The sequence below is a fragment of the Petaurus breviceps genome, unplaced genomic scaffold (assembly GCF_028583685.1).
Source record: "Petaurus breviceps papuanus isolate PSGF00001 unplaced genomic scaffold, PetGlider_PUasm1.0 173, whole genome shotgun sequence".
In the NCBI taxonomy this organism is placed as follows: Eukaryota; Metazoa; Chordata; class Mammalia; order Diprotodontia; family Petauridae; genus Petaurus; species Petaurus breviceps.
In genome coordinates this window covers 2,274,258-2,295,780 of record NW_027185759.1, presented here as the reverse complement: position 1 = coordinate 2,295,780, position 21,523 = coordinate 2,274,258, and the positions used below count along the sequence as shown (strand labels likewise).

General features: G+C 48.4%; 1 protein-coding gene across 6 annotated transcripts in view; it reads right to left on the bottom strand.

Moving 5' to 3' along the window:
- The window catches only part of ATP13A3 (ATPase 13A3), a 73,542-nt gene extending 52,462 nt beyond the window's left edge, over positions 1–21,080 (bottom strand). For 4 of the 6 annotated variants that reach the window (XM_069083280.1, XM_069083285.1, XM_069083284.1 and 1 more), the window contains exon 1: positions 20,988–21,080. The gene's annotated coding sequence lies outside the window, so the exon portion shown is untranslated. Of the gene's footprint in view, positions 1–2,315; positions 5,540–20,987 lie in introns of those variants that run through there. The other 2 variants (XM_069083282.1, XM_069083281.1) reach the window with 2 other exon arrangements.
- Between the last annotated feature and the right edge of the window lie 443 nt (positions 21,081–21,523).

Sequence of the window (21,523 nt, the reverse complement as noted above, 5' to 3'; positions counted from 1 at the left end):
AGGTAGATAAGTCTAACGTAACAGCTAAAATCAAAGTAGGATTGCCAACCAACCAGTTTTTATTAAGCACCTACTATGTTCCAGGCACTGGGAATATAAATAGAAAGAATAACAGAACCCTTAGACAGCTCACAGCATTTTATGTCCTAATCTGAGGGAAACAAAAACATCTTGGGTACCTAGAAGAGCCCGAGGAAGCCAGAGAGCCCTCCCTCCTGCCTGGAGTGTCCTCCAAGGCATGCAGCTTCCCTGGGGGAAGGAAAAGGGGGGAGGGGGGGAAGGGGCTCTGAATGCAAAGGATTCCCTCCTTAATCCTGGAGGTGACAGGGAGCCTGGAGGTCACTGAGCAAGTCAGGTCTGCCCAGGCATCAAAGGTAGTAAGCAGTGGCGGACAGGAGGCTGGGATCGGGCTTTCCTGGGGGAGGAGGAAGAAGCCCTTGAAGGCAGCCCCAGGAACCCAACCAGGCTGGGAGCTGGGCAGGGCCACAGGGCAGGGATGCCAGTGGCACAAATGAGGTTCCAAGTGGGGGGTTGGAAAAAGGAAGGAGACAATAAATTTAATGTCAATCAAATCAAGGAAAAATGTTTCTACAGAGCATACACTGATACTTTTAATATTCTTGGCAATTCAGAGACACCCATTTAATCTTTAGAAGAACAACAGGTCGGCTGTATTGGTTTCTTTCTGAAGTTGGCTCATACCTGCCACCCAACGGTGATGGGGTGGGGTTCCCCTCTAGATCTGGGGTTATCTGATGTGAAATTTTAAAATACATTAATAATTATTTCAATGTAATTTCCCCCTCATAATCACATATTTTATTCATTTAAAAATATTCTGAGAAGGGGTCTTCGTAGGCTTAAGCAAATTGTCCAAGGGATCTCTGAAACAAAGTCAATAGGCCGGTCCCTGTCTGATCATTATTTGGCCATGGCAGTCATGAAATGAAGGCCCTGAACAGAATAGGTGTTTAACAGATGTTGTTTGCGATTCCAGAGCCCAAGCTTATTTTTAACAATTCCTGAGTCACAAGTCAAACATTCCCCAATCCCTTTGGGAGCGAGAGCATGGGGATGGTGGGAGAAGGGAATACAGCCTAGCATTTTTTGCTGTGAGGGAAAAAACCTACTGAGTGTTGCTCCAACCCCCATATAGCCTCCTCTTGTGGACTTCCTGAATGCCAACCGATGGCCACTTGGTCTGGGCTCTGTTTTCACAAGCACAGCCAGGAATAGATTTAACCAAAAATTAACCATAGGATGTTGATTAGAGTTCCCATGAGATCCAGGTGGCCTCTCTGCATCCTTCTAGCCCCATGTATATGACTTCTTCCAGAGTGTAGGCAGCCACTTAATAAACTTTGTTTTTTCAATAAATACCAACTGGCTAAAGATCAGTTTATGAAGTTTAGTTCAGTCTTCATTTTTGTCTTCCTTTCCAAACTGAAGAACCAGCACAAGATTCCTACTTTTTCATTTGGAATTAATTTGTCCAAATTAAAACATTCTTCCTGCCCTACAGAAAATATTGCTACTCTTAAAAAGCTGCATTGACATTTCAATATTCCGTGAGATTCTAGCTAGGGGTGGGATTTATTTATTAGTTTTTACTAATAAGGAATAATGGCAAGAACTTAGGCTAATCGGTTGCAAGCTCTACACAAAACTTTCCTTAGGAAGTTACAATACATTCTTATGGCATAATAACTCTTAACTAATATAACCTATCCTGTGGCTGGATCTCTCTTCATATGGGATACTTAGGCTTGTTTTACAAATAATTTTTAAAAACTAAAATCCAAATGAAATAGAAATTCATCTCAATTTAAATTAAGAATGTTAGAAATCATGGATCTAAATACTCTGACATAGTAAGGTAGAGAGGAAGGTCAGGTAAAATTCACCTTCCAGAGTAAAATATAATGAATCTAGTGAAGAAAAATCAGCAGCCAAAGAATGAGGGGAACTGTGCACTGAAAGGAAAGACTTCTCTTTTTAAAATTCTCAAGTTCTAAAAAGTCCATGATGGGAACAGAAAAGGTCCAGGCACTTATTTAATTTGGCATGTCACAATTTGTATAAAATGCAACAAATAAAACGAGAAAGATCACATAGTTAAACATGCTAAAATGTTCCAATTACATGCAAAAAAAATACTAACAAATTCTTACAACATTAACTCATTCAAATTTCCATTTTAAAATGCAATTAACTTACAGGTACCACTTGGTGGTTCCTTTTTATAAGTGACTTCAAAATTTTTTTTTAATTCAATTTTCAAATCACAAACCAGAGAATAAAGCCAATGTTCTCACCACTAACACTTCTGCCAGTCAGTCCTGGTCAGTCCTCCCCAGCTCGGGCTGTCAGATGTTTTCAAAGGGCAGCTGAAAATAAGGGCAAGGAGGCCAGTGCTGCTGGTGCTGCTGTTGCTGTGGCTGCCTGAACTGTTTTGTACAAAATCTTCACACAAAAAAAGTCTCCAAGGGCTTTCCCAAAAGTGCTTATCAAAAGATTAAAATATCAAAGAAATTTGGCACTTCTCTATTTTTGAACAATTGAAAATGTTCACTGGATTCTCCAGAGCTGATTCTGAAGCCACTGCCAACTGTCCAGGACACAGTCTATTCAAATAAGCCCAGCTCAGTTCACTGGGGTCCCAATTCAACCCAGCAAGCCTGACCCTGGACGTTATCTACATGGAAAGAAGCTTATAGGATATTATGCTTCTGACCAAACCCTTCCTAGTATTTACAGTGAAAAACTGCTGGCTATTCTATAGAGCAAAAACAATCCAAGAATGTTCATCCCAAAAGGAAAGGATCCGGAACTTTCCCAATGATGGCACCATAAAGTTCATTTCAAGTTTTTCTCCCTTAATATACAAAATACTAACTAAATGGTAACACAGGTTCCAGCCTGGGCCCAGAGCCAGAAGGACCTTACTCAAGGTCTGGTACAATCAAGTTTCTGTCAGACAGAACTTCCAGGTCCCACCTGGACACTGTAGAAACACTGCCTGGCTCCAACTCTAAGCTGGCCTTTCTTTTAGGGCTATGGTTATAGTGGTTTCTAAGACAGAAAAGAAGGATTTTTGGAGCAGCTAGGTGGTGCAGTGAGTAGAGCACCAGCCCTAGAGTCAGGAAAACCTGGGTTCGGATCCAGCCTCAGACAGACAGACACACACACACACACACACACACACACACACACACACACATGCCATGTGACCTTGAGCAAGTCACTTAACCCCAACTGCCCTATGCTCCCCCCTCCAAAAAGCCCCAAAATAGAAGGCTTTTCATTGGTTAGAAGACTAGAGACAAGTCTAGGAAATCTATTAAAGGAAAACAATCAGTTACAAAGAAATAAAGGTTATTTTGGACAGTCTTCAAAACGTCAGTTCATGTATATGACATGTATCATGTGTATTATAGATGGAGAGAGGGATACGGGAGAGAAACAGATCATACAGCTCTCACAGATATGGGTAGGAGATGGATTCTTAAATGGGGACAGAGGCAATTACAAAAGGCAAAATGGATTACACATTACTGAAAATGTTCTGTACAGCCAGGTTAATGGACCAACGCAAAGGGAAGAGGTCAAATGGGAAAAAATCTTTGCATCAGATTTCTCAGGTAAGGGTTTGGTGTTCGAGATACGTAAACAAGAGACATATAAAAGGCAAAAAGCACCCCCCCAAAAAAGGGGGTCAAAGGATGTGAAGAAATGACTGTCAAAAGAAGAAAGCTGAGCTATTAGCAGCCCCTAGTAAAAGAAAGCAAACGAAAAAGGAAAAGGAAAGCACTCCCCAATAATGGAGATTTATTTCCACGTAAAATTCTGTCTTCTATTTTCTGATGTATATGGGGATGTTTGTTTTATTTGCTCTTTAAGTTCAAAATCAAGCTAAAAGAAAAAATAGTCTGTATATCCACACCAGCTTTCTTCTCCCCAGATCTGTTATTAGGTTTTCTTCACAGTTAATCGGGCTTCACTATGTTTCCTCCAAGGATCTGTGCCTTCCCATGCATGTATACACCTTCTATTGTCAGGGTGAGGGTTGCTATCTCCACACTCAGTAGAGGGATTATTTCATCAGTTCCTGGGAGAAAAAAAAATCATTGCCATACTTCAAAACAACCCCTATTCTCAGCATCAACACCCACCCCCTTTCTCTGATCTTCCAGGTTAGTCTACAAGGAGGAAATCCTTCTCCTTTGTCAAAGGTAAATCCCATACTTGTTCCACCTCCTAGAATCTCTTCCCCCTCCCCAATTCTCCATTTCTGCTTATCTACCCACTGGCTTCTTTCCAGATGCCTTCCAAAACCTTAACTTGACCATACCATAGGCTGCCTGTCATAGCCAAACTCGTGGAAAGACTTCCATCTCTTCTCAATGCCTTGCACTACTCAAGTGAGCTCTCTCCGGAGGTTGTCAAAGATCTCTTTTTGGATAAATCAATGGGCTTTTTTTTCCCTGTGACTCTAGCCCAGGCTCTAACCACTCCTCGGGACTCTGCCGGAGCATCAATCGTCCACTTCTCACTTGCGCATTCTCTCTAAACTGTCCCTTCATGTTTGATCAAACTGCCATCTCCACATCTGAACTATCCCTGTGTTCTAGTCCAGCCTGGCCATCCCATAGGTGTGTATGTTCATCTCTCTTCACCATTTGCCTTTAAACCCGCCCTTCCCAAGTGGTTAAGTATTACTCTCCTTCACACAGAGCATTCTGGCCAATGGATCTACCAGCTATTCCCTCAGAAAACTCTCCAGATCCATCTTTGCACAGTTTGCCCTCTGCCTCTCTTGGGAACTGCGGCCCTTCAAGGCTCCCTTTCTGATCCTTAGCTGTTAGCGTCCCTTTCCCCAAACTACTTCCTTTGTATTGATCTGTGAATGTAGAACGTAAGCTCCCCAAGAACAATGACGACCTTCAGGGAAACTGAAGGGCTGGAATGAGCTGATGCAACCCGGTGATAAGAAACAATGTAAAGGAAAAACCAGGAATGTCTGAGCAGCTGAACCCAACAAAGGTGGGAGAGGATAGAGAAGGAAACAAGCTTTCTCCCTCATTAAAAGATGCGAGCGAGACTCTGAAAAAAAAAAAGGCAGTCCCTGCATTTGCTATTTTGTTGTGTTTCTTTGTTAACCAAGAAAGGTTCAAGGGGAAAGGGAACGTGTTTTAACAGCCATACTACAAAGGCAAAGGTCATCAATAAAACAGAATTCTTTTTAAAAAACTGGGTTTTCTCCTTTCAAGGCCACTAAGATGAGCCTCGTTCTGTTCACATGGCATTCAAGAACCAAGGGTTCCAATCCCCACCAAGCTCACACAGGGGAAAGCGCACCACCACTCCAGCCCCCTGTGGTCTGTGCGCGTACTTCCTGAATGCGCCACAGAGCTGGCCAGCAGCAGCCTTCATGTCTGCTTCTCCCCATCCCAGCCAAACCGGGCGGGGTTTTTTGTGGTGGGGCCACTCTTTGTGACCCAACTTGGGGTTTTCTTGGCAAAGCTGCTGGAATGGTTTGCCATTTCCTTCCCCAGCTCATTTTATGGATGAGGAAACTGAGGCAAACAGGGTTAAATGACTGACTGAAATAGTTCACACATGTATTTCTGTCTCCATTTTACATACTGGGAAACTGAGGTCCATTAGGAAGTGAGTAGCCAGGGTGAGGTTATCAGTTAATAAATGTCTTAAGCCTGGACCAAACCCAGACATTCTTAAAGAGGATAAATAAATCCTCAGCTATGGACTGATCAGTCAGTCAGTCAGTCAACAAGCATTTATGCCCTTGGAAATAGAAAGGTGAGCTTGGTCCTTGTGTACAAGGAGCAGCTCACATGCTCACTGAGGAGACAATGGGGAAAGTCATGAGGCTACATGTGGCCCGTTTAGAATAAGACTGTTTAAACTGGCAGCTCTCTACAAACCCCAATATACTTGCCAAAGCCAAGCCCTGCCTAATAAAGGCATTTAATGGCCTCCAAACTAGAGGCTTTTTATTTTGTGTTTTTCAGGTAAAAAATCACCCTGCGTGAACAATGCTACTGAAGCTCTCTAGTCCTTATTAAGAGAACATTGCTCAGAGGGCTGAGAGCCCCAGCCATGGCCCCACTTCGGGACAGGCACTCCTTGGGCCAGACAGGACCAGAGACAGCCCCACCACAACCTCAAGGCCTGAAGGCAGGACAAAAGGCTGCAGCAAAACAAAAGAAAATGAATCCCAATGTTCACTTTCCTCCTCTCTGAGTGTATGCAAGCAGTTTGGACAGGGGAAAGCCCAGGAAAGAAAGGAGACAGTCAGAAGATGCTTCACTGATCCGTGAGCATTGACTGTTACTGAATGAAGGTTAGCTCCCACTGCCTGGTGGGGCACAGTCTGCCTCATCACCCAGCTGGCCCTACCAAGACTAGGAAATGGGGATCCAAGAGACTGAAGCAAAGGAAGAGAAGCTGCTCTTCCCCTCCTTTGTCTCTGCTGCTTCTGAGTGAGAAGGGGCAGGGTGCTCAGGGAAACCTCAGGCAAGCCCCAAACAGGCTGGGGACCTCCATTTTAAAGTACCTCTGGGAAATAGCTAACTAAAGCCTCTAGCTTGAAGCCTGCCCAGGTGCTGTTTGGGTATGTGAGGGAGGAGGCCAATGTCACTCCTGATCGGAGGGGCTGTGCTAAGCAGAGAGCCAATGGAGAGTTCCTCCCCTATGTCACATTCCCCACCTGGCTGCCCTCCACTGCACTATCATAGCCAGTCCCCAGGCAGCCTGCCCTCCCTGCCCCAGAGCTTCTTTTTGTTTGGTTTTCCCCATCGGTCTGTCAGCTCCCAGAGGGCAGGGAATGTCTTCTTCATATTTGTATCCCCAGAGTTTAGCATGAAAAGGTCCTCCAGAAGTTTGCTGATCCCCCTCAAGGAAAGGCATTTCTCCCTCTTAGACCATGTTGTCTGGATTTCTTTGTACTCAGGACATTCCATCTTGGAGTTATTCATTTACTCACAAGGCATTTATTGAGCACCTTTTACACGTTAAACGCTACAGTGGGTGCAGATAAAACAAGAAAGAGATCTGGGTGTCAAGGAGTTTGCAAGCTAGTAGAAGGAGCTGAAGGTAAAGTGGGAGCTTTACACAGGACGTACACACAGATTAGCTAATATAGGAAGCGACGTTCAGAATTGTGTGCTGAGGTCCTCGACATTTCTTTCTGCGCCTCCTGATGATTCCTGGCATCTCTATCAAGGTAGGCTCTGAGGAAATACTTACTGAGCTGAACTGACAGCTTTTTAAATCTATAAACCCACCATTAGCAGGTTGAGGCCAGTCCTAAGACCCTAACAATGGGGATGACATAATAAATTTCATGAATACATGGAAATTTCACAAGTCTACCCGCAAAGTCTCCACAAAGCTTTAGTCAATGCCCATTTTATCACTTCCTATCTCAGGCTGTCTCTATAATACAGCCTTTTGTTTCTGTGTTTAGGCTTGAGGAAGACCATTGTACACAGCACACCCCGAACTAACATTCTATTTACATTTGTAACATGCATTCTTTGTATAAGTACACTTTTTGTATGCAGCCAAACAATGCGATGGTGCTAATAAAATAAGTTATAATTGGGGAGGCCAGGTGGCTCAGCGAGTAAGAGGACCGGCTCCAGTGTTGGGACGACCTGGAGATCGAATCCCGGGCTCAGACACTCAGTACCACACCCAGAAATAACTGGCCGTGTAACCTTGAGCAAGTTACTTAACCCTGATTGCTTAAAAAATTTAAAAAAAAAAATAAGTTATAATTGGGAAAGAGAAGTTAATTCAAAGATCCTCTCAAAAGGAGAAGCATGCTTCTAAGATCCACCAGCACGTATCCTTGTGGACAACTCCACTATCCCATTACACCGAGCTCTTCTACTCTGGTAAGACTGCCACCATGAGAGCAGACTGGCCCAGCTTGTAGTCTGAGGACAATCACCGCTGGCAGGCACTCATGTCCAGGCGCACATTCCCCAGCTTCACACACTGCATTTGTTTCGACTGTGCCCAAGTGCCTGCTCCCACAGGAAGGTACTAGGCACCAACACCAACTGGGTGAAAGCCTCCAGGCTGCTGCGTGCCGAGGGCACAGAGACAAAACCACAATCGGCCCTGCCCTGGAGGGTCCTGGCCCCCTAGACACCAACACAAAGCCTTAGGGGCAAAGCAGAGAAGAACAGGGATTCAGCCTCTTCTTCCACCAGAGGGCGCACCAGGACAGAGGTCCATCAACAAGCATCTACCTGTAGGCCAGAGGCTGTGGAGGCCCAGGGTAGAAAGAGAGTCACTGAGGAAAGGCCGTTTGATAGGAATTTCTGAGCTCCAACATGGCTTTGAGGTGAGGGAGGGAAGGCTGTGCAAGGTCACCAGCCTGACTTTCTCCTCCAAAGCCATCAGATGCACTGGGAGACCCTGGCCCTTCTAGACTAAGAGAAGTCTTCATGTTCTCACTGTGAGTGAGGTGGCGCCCATTCAATGAATAGGTCTCTTTTAAGAAGAGAGGCAAGAGGGGAGGCCAGGTAGCACAGCGAGTAAGAGCACCAGCTCCAGTGTTGGGATGACCTGGAGATCCGGGCTTAGACACTCAGCACCCACCCAGAAACACCTGGCCCTGTAACCTTGAGCAAGTTACTTAACCCCGATTGCTTTAAAAAAAAAAAAAAAAAAAAAAAGAGAGGCAAGGGATGGCCCCTTTAAAAAAAAAAAATCCAACTGGGAGGGGGAGACCCTCAGGGTTGCTGGCCAAAAGAGAAACAGTCAGTACTGAAGTTCCCTCTGAGCCAGGAGGATCCAAAAAATAACCATTAAGTGGTGCTTGGGCAGAGACCCAAATGGACAACCAAGCTGCCCAATCTATGAGCTCCAAGAGTGAAATGGGCTTAAGGTTTGGTCTTTGAAAAGAAATCTAGCCAGTAAACCCCAAGTTAACTAACGAGGCAGCTTTCAGACATCAAAATTTACCTTCTTTCCCTCTCCCTTCAAAAGAGGTAATAATGGGGGTGGCCAGGTAGCACAGCAAGTAAGAGCATGGCTCCAGTGTCGGGATGACCTGGGATCAAATCCAGGCTCAGACACTTAGCACCCACCCAGAAACACCTGGCCCTGTAACCTTGAGCAAGTTACTTAACCCCAATTGCTTTAAAAAAAAAAAAAAAAAGAGGAAATAATGGACAGACAGAAGGGCATGAAAATGAAGAGGCTTCTGGTAAAAGAGGGGATTTTACTTGGGATCTGAAAGAAGGCTGGGAGGCTGGCAGTCAGATGAGAAGGGGAAGCATTCCAAGTACAGAAGATGTCAGAGAAAATGCCCAGAGCCAAGAGCTAGAGCGCCTTGTTTGTGGGCCATGCAGGAGGCCAGGGTCAGAACAGCACTGGCAGGTGAGTAAGGTGAGAAGACTGCAAAGGGAGGAGGGAAGACCCTTAGGAAAAGCCTTGAATGCGAAACAGCATTTTGTATTTGCTCCTGGGGGCAATAGGGAACCATCGGAGCTAACCTGGAGGGAGGGGGGTGACGTGTTCAGACCTGCGCTTTAGAAAAGTCACTAAGGTGAACGAATGATGAGAAGGAAGGGAGTCCAAGGGTGAGGTAACAAGGTCTGCACCAGGGTGGGGACAAATCAGATGAGAGAAGGGGGCATATTCAAAAGACATTGGAAAGGTGAAATCTACAGACCTTGGCACCATATTAAATATGGAGAGTGAGACAGTGAGGAATCCAGGAGGACTCCTAATGGGGGAGCCTGAGGTACTGAGAGGATGGCGAGGAAGGGAAGAGGGGGGCTAAGAGTTTAGGAGGGAAATGACTGAGTTCTGTTTTGGATGTTTTAAGTTTAAGATATCTGCTGGACATGCAGTCGGAGATGGGAGGAGGAAAGGAGGGGAGGGAACCCAAGACAACTTGGAAGATCACCTATGGTTAGAGGGTGAGATCAGGGAGAAGGATCCAGCCAACAAGACAGAAGAATCAGGGAGGAAGGAGCTAACCTAATGTTAAGGTGAGACTTTGGAGGCTTCGAGCATACACTTGGATAAAGATTTATCAAGTTCATCTTCTGTCCTTGTGGGGGGGCAAACTGACCCTTCAGAAGCTAAGTGACAACAACAAAATAATCACATCTGCCACGTAAGACCTGAGAGCCAGGGGAGGCCATCATTTTACTCATTTTACATTATGAGAACCCTGACCCGTACAGAGCTAGTTCCAATTAACAAATGTTTTCACTGAAGGATCATAAATTTAGAACTGGAAAAGGGTAACTGCCCATTGTTATAGTTTACAGATGAGAAAACTGAGACCCAAGAAGGTCAGGGATGGCACCCAAGGTTTACAGAGCCAGGCACAAGCACACAGTAGCAGGAGCTATGACAGAGGCCACACCCGAGTCCTCTCTGGCTGGGGAGTCAGAACACAGCTCCAATCTCCTCTCATCACTCATCACCTCAGGGACCTTGGACAAGTCCGGTAATTTCTCAAGGCTTCAATGTCCTCTCCTGCAAAATGTAGGGCTTTCACTCAGTGATTCCTAAGATCCAAACCAACTCAAAATCTTATGATTCAAAATGCTGGCATTTGCTGGAAAGCAATGAAATTGCCCTTTAGATACTGTTTTAAAGCTGATGCAAATTCCAATGACGCCTGCTTTCCCAATCTCTCTCTTCTGAGCGCTCACAACCCAGAGGGAGAAAGGGGCCCCTCTGGATCTGGCCTTTGCCCAGGGAGCACAGGAGCCTCATTCTTACCATGTGCCCAGATCTGGATCTCTCTACCCACATCTTCTGGCCTCCTTATTTAACTAGGAGGGGGCCAGAAGCCAGGGGTGGATAAATCAGGCAATGGGTATTTATTCAGCGCCTACTGTCTACCATGTACTAGGTGGCACTGTGCCAGATGCCAGTCCAAAAACCTGTGCCCTCTTCTGGGGCTCCAAGGTTGATGGTGCACTTGCTCAGGCAATCCATCTACTTACTGGCACACTTGGCAAATTCTGGCCAGCTCCCTTACGAGGGTAACAAGAGAATCACAGGATTCAGCATTGGAAGGGACTGCAGGGGCCATTGAGCTAGGCCCACCAGTAAGTGAAAAAGAAACGCCCCGAGGCAGGCAATCAGCCCCTCTGCTGCAGCCCCACCCACCCACACACTCACACACAGACACAAGACACACACACTCACACAAAAGCAGACACACGGACACACGCTGGGGCCTGGCAGAACAAAGCCAGCCATTCAAATACTTAAAGACATGGAGCATGTCATCTAGGTCTAGTTTTATCCCAGCTAAACATTACCCATTTCTGCAACAGACCCTCCTCCTCCTCTGGTGCATAGCAAGGCCCAGAGACACTCGCCCACCCTGGTCACGGAGGAAGCTCAGAATACAGCCAACATGCCCATCACCCCACATCTTGCCCACAGAGCATATGTGGCCATCAAAGGTACCTTGCCCATCCACTAACCTAGCAGTCTCCAAGGACTCACTATCTGGTCCAGTCATGGCTCCTTAAAAAACACACACAGATTTCACTGTCTCCACTACCCCATGCTGGGGACTGAGAAATGCAACAGTTAGAATGTGGCCCAAATAAAGGCACTCAGCCCTGCAGCAGGCAGATCCTATCCAAAGACGACATGGTCCACATGCCCGGCTGTCCCTTCAGCACCCCTCATCCACCCTGGGCTCTATTAGGAGAGGACTAAAAAACAAAAACAAAAACTCTCTCCTAACTTACTCATCTGGAAAATATTTTAAACCTCCCATTGGGACTCTGCAGCTCCCCACTAGCCTGATACATATGGTCAGGTCTTTGCTTTGGGAAGCCAAGATCTGAGCTGTTTATATTACTACATCGCTCAGAAACTTTTCCTGGTTCTCCACTGCCTCCTAATTCTACATGAGACTGGTCCTCCCTGTCCGGCCCAGACTCCACCAGCTCTCAGAAGCTCATCCTTGGATCTCAAGCAGTCCAGCAACCTCAGATCCCCAAAGAGTGGACCTCAGAAGCATGTGCCACCTTGCCCCAGTTCATGCCTACCAACTCAAGTAAAAATTCAAGAAGGGGTAGGGACAGACCTAGCCCCCATGTTACTAGATACCCTGGACCCCTTCAAGTTGTCAGCATTGCCCTAATGAAAAACCTTGGAGCACAGTTTTTCAATCAGCTGCAAATCCACTTACCTATACTACCAATGCAGTCAGTATTTGTCCATGTGTAGACAACTAAAGGGGCGGCCTTAGGGCAGTGGAATCCCTCTAGCCCAAGAGCACTCCCAGGCTGGACCAGCCCTTTCCCAGGACTCCCAGATCACTAGATGCAGCCCCCCAGCCTCTCCCCTGAGCTCCAGTTCCAAATCACCAACTGTCTTTTAGACATTTCCAAGTAGATGTTTCACAGTCATATCAAACTTAAGAGGTAGCTAGCATCTAGCATTTACAGAGCACCTACTATGTGCCAGAAACCATGCTAAGCTCTTTACAAATATACTCTGACTTGGCCCTGGAAAAAAGAGGAGAAGATATACCTCCCTCCTTCAACAGAGGTGGGGAGCTAAGGGTGTGGAATGTTAGGTTCCTTTTGGCAGTTGGCTTTGCCCTATTTTTCTTTGGTAGAAGGCAGAGGGAGTTGGAAGGGTTGGGGACAGGGGACACAGCAAGAAATGCCTGGGGTTGGGGTTGGGCTTTTTTTTAAAGCCAAAGGCAACAATAAAACTATTTTTAAAATTATATTCAGAAAACTCAAAGAGAAAATTCACATAAGAGAAAAGGAAATTGTCTAAAGACATGAGGATACAGAAGCAACTCTCCAACTAACTTATGTTTAAAAGATACAGACACAAGAAACCCAGACAAGCAATCCTTAAACGCTCCCAAGGATCAGTGATCTCGGCTAGTCAGGCTGGGTACGCATTCCCTCCAAAAGCTGCCAACAGCAGCTCCTCCATGGGGCTCTCTCCTCTGCACAACCCCAGGTCACTTATATCAGTCAGTCAATCTGCATTCAGTAAGTCCCTGCTATGTGCCAGACACCATGCAAAGTGCTGGGCATACAAGGAAAGGCCAAAGTCAGTCTCTGTTCTCAAGGAGCTCAGAGTCTAAAGTGGAAGAGAGGGAGCCAAGAAGCAAATAAATGCAAATGAGCTCTAAAGAGGATAAATGGGAAATGATGAAGAGAGGGCCAACTAGAGTTAAGGGAGGCTGGAAACCGAAGGCAGAGCCGGCCTCCCCCAGCTCACTGCTGGGTCTCTGGACTTTCTTCCGGGCACCAGTGAGGACAGACGAGAAATGCAAAAGACGTGGCCATCCTGTAAGAGCATTTCCAGAGTCAAAAGAAGCTGAGGCTGGCAGGCACAGGCAGGGCTAAGTGTCAATAAGCCAGTGTCTGAGTCTTAGGGAACTCCCGGACTAGCAGGGAAATGACAAGCCACAGCAACACCCCGAGCCCTGACTGGGCCTGGCCCAAAGGGGAAGGGCAACACGTGCTGAAAAGGGAGCAGTGCATCGGCTGGGCCTGACACTGAGGAAATATCTCTTGGGAGGCTCAAACAAAACCATAAATGCAAATATATAGAAATGTAAAACTGCACCACAAAAAGCTAGTTGCTTTTTACCCATTTCCAAGAAGAGAAAACAGGCTCTGAGAAGTTCCCTGAAGTTGGGCAAGACTGCCTTTCTAGGAGAGAAGTGGGAGGCCTGTCCTGGGTTAGTAACCATGGAAATCCATGCTGGGCTAGCCTAGCTCTCCAGCACCTGGCTCAGAGCAAACACTGAATAAATGCTTGAGGACTGACTGGAAATACTGTCTGTCAGTCACCAACCCACAAGGCCTTACTGATTCAATGTCTACTCTGTGTCGGTGCCAGGCAGCTAAGAGACACAAACAATGCAGACATCCCTGCTCTCAAGGAGGGCTCACCCGCTGTCCACCTGCCTGCCTAGCCTTGGCGTAGAGGTAAACACACTGTCCAAATTCAAAGTTCTATCACCTGAAGAAAATTCCCAATTCCCAACGAACCGGGCCCACACCTACAAACTGCTCATAGAGAAATAGAAGCATTTTGCCAGAGAAGTAATGTTTTAAATAGGAGTTGAGGTGGGTTCCAAAACTTCCCACCAAAGTTTATTTTGCCCATCATGCTGCTGGACTAGAAGTTTCCTAATGAACTGGCTTTGGGGAACAGGAAAGAGAGGAAAGGCAAATCCCCAGGCAGGATGGCCAAATAAGGAAGCCCGTTTTTGTCACCTGCCCACCTCCCTTTGGGTAACTCTCCCTTTCATTCAATGGTGATCTCCAGGACTATCCAGAAGGCAGGCAGACTTTGCCATCATGGTGATTTGGTTGCAAATGCTCCCCTTGAGTTCCAAGAAAAGTAGTTCCAGCTGCAACCTGTTTATCAACTTCTACAGGATAATCCGACTACCCAAAAGTGCCTAACCCTGATCCATGAAGATCAATATAAAATGCTAACATGCTAACATCTACCGTGTTTCCCAGATAATAAGACACTGTCTTATTAATTTTTTTGGACAGAAAAACACCAGAGGGCTTATTTTCAGGGGAGGGCTTATTTTAATGAACATTGACAGCAATTTTAATAAACAGATCTCCTCCGCGGCACTGCTCTCAATGGTGCCAGCAAGCAAATCACTGGGGAAGAACAGGATGACGCTCACTGCTGCAGCTCTGATTGGATGCAGCTCGGAGCGCGGCGTGCGTTTGGGGGGGGGGGATGGTGCATACAGAGGGTACCGTAATGTAGCGTGTAGCGCAGGGGATCACCTTCACTACGGTAGCAAGCTCACTAGGGCTTATTTTCGGGGGAGGGCTTATTTTCGGGATAGGTCTTATTATCGGGGAAACACGGGGTACCTTGCTGGAGGCAATGACTTAGCCAAAGGACTGTTGGTCACCAATCATTAAACAGAAGAAATTTGTCACCCAGCAGCCAAAAGAAAAGAAGATATGACAAGTGAACTCAGCATTAGGCCATGAGTGGAACCCGGGAGACTAGAGTATGCTCAGTAGAATCAGCCAGTGGTCCATGAGTTGGACAGAAATGGAAGATTCTCAGTGTGGGCTATGACTCTGTGCTCTCACTGTGTTGATGTGAGTTGAAACACCACTGTTTTTAAAGTCTCAGATTTTCCAGGTGAAATCCCAGCAAACTGAGACCCCTTTAGGTCTTAATGGCCATAACCATAAAATAAAGGAGCTGAACTATGGAAATCAGAAGATCTCAACTGGGGCCCATGACTTCATTTTCAAATATTTTCAAATGCATTGGCATACCATTGGCTGACTTTGCAATCCTCCATATTTCATCCATCTACACACAGTATTCTGAGGTGCCCACAGGCTTCCCCAGGCTGACAAAGGGCTCCCACCCCCTGTGAGATTCCCTCAATCAACAAAATGCTGGCAGCTGTTGCCTCCTGACTGCCAGAGCACCTTTCTTTCCACACTGAGTTCAGGGCCCAGTTCTGCCTGCCTCTCCTCCCCAGCTCCTGCCTTCCTAGTAGGGAGCTCTTCAGCATACAGCAACACACCTGCAAAAATCCCAACCTCACAGTTCCTGACTTTCTCCCATGACCTTCTCCTCCAACCTACTTCAGCCATACACAAAGATCCTGCCATCACCCAAAAGTGCACCCCTTCCAAGTACAGGAACTCAGAAATTCCCCTATCTGATCACAAATTATTCTCTCTCTGCCTACAACCCCAAACCCTATCCATTGCCCACACAATGACCCCCTATCCTTCAATCCCTCAATCCTGGCTATCCTGTCTTCCCTTCCCCACTTTGACCACTTGGTGAACGAAGGGTGAATGCTCTCTACTCAGTCCCGTGTCTCCTTATCATATATGATGATCTTGCCCTGCCAAGCCTTGGGTCACTCCCCTATCAGCTCACCACTTTTGCTTCTACAAGTACTGCTAAACAGAGAGGAAATCCTGGCTGATTGTTGCATAACTTCAGTTGGGCCCCCACTGCTGCAAGGCAATCCTGATCTGCTTCCCTTATCAACCCTCCCAAAGATCTTCCAAAACTATCCACTCCTCCCAGAGTCCCCCAAAGCCCACCCCCTCAGCTGAGAACCTGGCTTTGCCAGAGCTAAATAGAGCCCTCTGTCCTCCCCCCTTCTGCTGGTCACATCCCAGATGCCTTCTGTCACACTATCTATTCCTTCACCCTGGTCTTACATGACCTTACTCCTAAACAAGTCAAAGCTCTGTCTCTGTATGAGTGATCCATTCCATCCCCTCCTCTCCAAAAGACTGCCTCCTCTACCATCCCTGCTATTTAAATCACTTGTCTTTCTTCTCTCCCTGGCTGCTTAGTTTCTAGCTACACGTATGTCCATGTCCTCATGGGGGGGGGGGGGGCACAACATTCACCTTGATCCATCTTCCTCAGCCAGCTTTGATCCTCTTATCCCGCCTCCCTCTTGTGGCTGATCTCCTGTAGAAGGTTGTCGAAGAGATTTTCTTTCCCTTCCTATCATTCTCTTAACTTTCTGCAGTCTGGCTTCCAATGTTAGCCTTCAACTAAAGCTGCTCTCTCCAAAGTTGCTAAGGGTCATTTCCGCTCCAGACTGAATGGCTCTTCCCAATCCTCTTCCTTCTCTCCCTCTGCTCGGTGCTCTCGCCTCCCGATACTCTCTTCTCCCAAGGGCTCCAGATACCTCTCTCCTGGCTCTCCTCCCCCCTATCTAACCACTACTTCCAGACTTCTTTGCTGGATAGTCATTCAATTCACACCGGCCTCAGCCTCCCCAGGGCTCTGTCTTCAGTCCTGATTTCTCTCTATTCTATTTCACTTGCTGATCTCATCAGCTCCCAAGGATTCAATTATAACCATACCGATGATTCTCAAATGTACTTCTCCAGTCCTAACCTTTCTGCTGACCTCCAGTCTAGCATTTGCAACTACCCATTGGATATTTTTAACTGGATGTTCCAATACACATCTTAACTCAGTATGTTAAAAAAGAAAAAAGCCTCATTATCTTCCCCCCCCCCAAAAAAAAAACCCTTCTCCCTTCCTCCTCCTTCCTTATTACTGCTGAGGGCACCAACATCACCCCTGGGTGTTTTTACCTTCAGAATACCTCTGGGATATGCTTCCCTCTCTCCTCCAACACCACCACCCTGGCAGCAAGCCCTCAGCATCACCTCTCTGCCACAAATCTCTGCCCACTCCAGACCACTCTGAATTAAGCTATCCAAATGTTCTTCCTTAAGCAGAGGTCTGAAGATGTAACTCACTGACCCCTACTCCAGGGCTCCCTATCACCTCCAGGATCAAAGAGAAACCAGTCTGGCTATCAAAGCCCTCCACAACCCGCACCCACCTTCCCACTTTCCTCTCCACCATGGACTCGGTGAGCTGTGATACTGGCTGCCTTGCTGTTCTGGGCACTTGTGCTGGCTGTCCCCCACATCTGGAATCCTCTCCACCTCCGGCTTCCTTCAAGTCGGGCTTTTCCCAGTCTTCCTTAACCACTGTATTCCCTGCACCAGCTGTTCCCACTTCACCGTCTCCAGTCTGTCCGTATGAGCCTCTGCATTTGTCTCGCCCACTAATCCGTGAGCTCCTTGAAAGCAGGGATTGTCTTTTGCCTCTTTTTTGTATCACTGGAGCTTAGCACAGTGCCTGGCCCCAGGAGGTGCTTAGTATTGATTAGCTGACTAAAGAACCTTGGGACTAAATGATTCTAAAGATCTACTCTACCTCCAACACTCTAATAAGCAAAAACCAGTCACCAGAATAAAACTGTTATGGCAAAAACATGAAGGGACTTTTCAATGGAAATAACGAATACAAAAGGGAGCCTCACTGTCCCCAAACTGCCCTCAGGTTCTGGAGACACTAGGAAAGAAGGGTAACATTTCTTCCCCCATCCCATAGCATATGAATGGTCCTAAGTAAGAAATCCAAGACCAATTTATCTGTTCCATCAATGAACAGCCAATAAACGTTTCCCATTCATCCTCTGTGTCCGGCACTAGGCTAAGGACTGGGAATACAAGGACCCTCAAAGAGCATACAGTCTAACTGGCCCACAATACACAAAAGGAAATGGAAAGGGGGACTGGGGGAGGACATCAAGCAGAGCAACTGGAGGCAAAGGCCCCCACGAAGGAAAGGCTTTGGGAAGAGCTGACTGCTCTGCACTCAAGCCCTCCCCTCAGAGGAAAGAGGCCAGGGAGGGAGCATCAAAACTAGATGGATGGTGGTCTCGGGTAATGGGCCTGCTCCCAGGCAGCCCGGTGGCTAGAAAAGGAAGTAAGCTGCAAAGTGCTGGGCCCTCTGGAAGAGGAACTCCACTCTTTCATCATTTGCTAATTAACAGCATGCTCACTATCCCCACTCCCAGGCCGGGACTTCATGCTTGCTCCTGGCAGAGGGGGCAGCTGACCAGGGCTTCTTAAAGGCTGTGCCGACAGAGCACAAGTTCCAGCAGCTCTTACAGTGGTCCTGTAAAGACTCCTTCCCAGTACTGGCCAAGTACCAACCTCTCCGGGGCACAAGACTCAGCCCCAGCAGAGGAGCAGAGCTCTGGTTTATGATGGTCAAACCTACCAAACACCTTTCAGTCTTGTGTATCTCTCTCTTCCCTTCCAAAGCGACTGCAGCAGGGACAGGAAAAGGACAGCAACAGAATCAAGGAATTTTTAGACAGTCCATAAATCTTTAATGGCTGCTAAGTGGGAAAGCTGGGGCCCCATGAGCATCAAGGTGACATTATTCCCAGTATGTGAGCACCTGGCTTGCACCTGTAAGCATTCAGAATGGGCCTTCTCACTCATCCTTGAGACTAACCACCTCAACTGCAGGACCTGTATCCCCACTGCCTAGCACACAATAGGCATTTAAGTCTTGTTTGGTGACATATCAATGTTGACGTGGCTACGAATGAAAAAAATACTAAGGAAGTTTCAGTCACATGACAAGATCACAGACTTCTCCAGGAGAGGGGATAAAGATGGTATCTGGGATGAGTCTATGAGAAGACATTTCTGACCCCTCAAATGGAAAGTCCTGATTATTTGGTAAGACTGGCATTCGTAAAATCTCCTAGCACTGTGCCCATTTACCAAAAGAGACAGAAATTCGACCAAGAATCTCATGAACGGGGGAGGCTAGGTGGCACAGTGAATAGGGCACCAGCCCTGGAGTCAGGAGGATCTGAGTTCAAATCTGGCCTCAGACACTTAACACTTACTGGCCAGTCAGTTAAACCCAACTGCCCTGCCCTCCCCCCTCCAAAAAGCAAAAAAAAAAAAAAAGAATCTCATGAATTCCTTCAATCAAGTCATCATCTACCTGCTGGTTTGGAGATCTGGATGGGGATGGATGGCATCAGGAGCTGGAAACTACAGTTCTGGATTGAGAAATTACAGAGCTCCAACCAAGTGTGTGGGTTACAGGGAACACCTGACCACCTGCCTCTTCCTCCAGAAGAGAATCAAACAGGCAGGCCATAACTGCTTCGTGCCGACCTGGGTAGACAACCTCCAGTATCTGGAGGAAAATGATGATCCAGCAGAGAAAACCAAGAAGGAGCAGTAAGACAGGGGAGGAGGAGAATCAATCAGCAAGGATTTCAGAAACTCCTACCCTCTGCGGGGCACAAGGCTAAAGTCCAAAGTGGAAAGTTAAAACAAAGTCTCTGCCCTAAAGAGCCTCCCTTCTGCCACAGACAAACCCGAGGCAGACACAAGAGGGACAGATAAAGGGAGCCCCGACTGGGAGGCACCAGCAGCTGGGCAAGGGGCAGAGGGGGGAAGGAAAGACCAAGGGCCTCTGACAGAAGCAGCACGTGAGATGAACCAAGATGGCAGTGATACAATGTCAAGGGCGAAGCACCTGCCCACGGGAGAGGTGTACAGTATCCAAAGCTGCAGAGGGGTCCCAAAGGTGAGGAACCACTGGGTCCTCAGCCTCCCCCTGGGCCTTGGCGGCGCAGACACCGGAGAGGGCTCGGCACAGCAGCCCATCAGACCCAGACCCCCTGTTGGCTGCTTTGGCTGAAATGTTTTCCTTCTTAAACTTTGTGGGAAGGCCTAATGAGTCTGGTATGAAAATGAGTTTGACATCAAAACAGCACATCAATAAAACATTTTTATTAAAATCTTTTGAAAGGCAAAGGACCTCCTTATTGTTTTTACAAATCCTCCCCACCAGTACCACAGCTCCATCCATAAGTCTCCATCTTTTAGGTTAAAAACAAAGGTGGAATCCACATCGTTTTTCTCTCTAAATGTTAGCATCATCACACAGAACTCGGAGGAAAAGGTCAAAGGGCGCTCACTGATTTTTCTGTTCCATTCCTACAAACCCCACGGATATCATCTCGCGGATGCCGGCGGGCCCAGGCAGGCTCAAGACGAAGGGAAACAACTTCGTGGCCTGTCCCACGGGCGCTGAGGCCGGAGCCTCCCCGGAGGGGGGCCCCCCAGCCGGGGTCTTGTCACAGTCAGGGGCCCGAGCTCCGGGCCCCACTCGGACAAGCCAAACCCACCAAAAGCGAGTTTTCTTTCGAGTGAGACCCGCCCCCCCACACCCACCCGGATCTTGGGGAATAAGCGCCCGGCCACGGAGGTCACGGGACCGCAGAACCCAGAACTACGCACAAGGCGTCCCGTTCCCCTCCTCCCCACCAGTTAAATCTCGATTTTCGGCTAAAAACGAGAAGAGGCGGCAGGGGGCCCCGCTCCGGCCCTGGGGTCAGGAGGACCTGAGTCCAAATCCGCCCTCGGACACGTGTGACCTTGGCCAAGTCCCTTAACCCCAAACGCCCTGGCCTCCCCCCTCCAAAAAGGGACACCGCCTCCGTCTGGGCCGGAGGGGAGGGCCGCGGGCCCGGTGACCCATCAGGAGCCGCTCCCGAGGCCGCCGCAGGGGCCCGGCCCACCCGAGTCCGTGTCGGCGCCCCCGCACTCACTCACCGGCCGCCGCCTCCTCCTCCTCCTCCTCCTCCTCCTCCGCCTCCTCCCCCTCGTCGTCTCCCGCCGCCGCGCTCAGCTCAGCGCCATGGCCCGGGCCCGCCGCCCCGCCGCCCCCGGGGCCCTGGGCGGGCTCGCTGGGCCGGGGGCTCCCGGGGCCGCGCGGGGGCCGCGGGGGCGCGCGCTCCGTCCCTCAGGGTCTGCGGCCGGCGTCGGGGGCGCGGGGCCCGGCCCGGCGGGGACGAGGACGCGGCAGCGGGGCCGGGGCCGAGGCTCGGGGCCGGGGAGCGGCACACGCAGAGGCGGCGACGGCGGCGGCGGCGAGGGCGCGAGCGCGAGCTCGGGACTCCCGCGCCGGATGTGAGGTCACGTGATTGACTCATCCCGAGGCCCCAGGGCAGAGCGCGGGGGCGGGAGCGGAAACGGCAGGCGCCCGCCGGGGGGCGGGGCCTGGAACTCCGCCCCGCCCCTCCGAGGCCTCGGCGCTCGCGCAACAGCGCGAGAGAGGGGCAAGGGAGGGCTTCGTGGGCGCGCGCCTG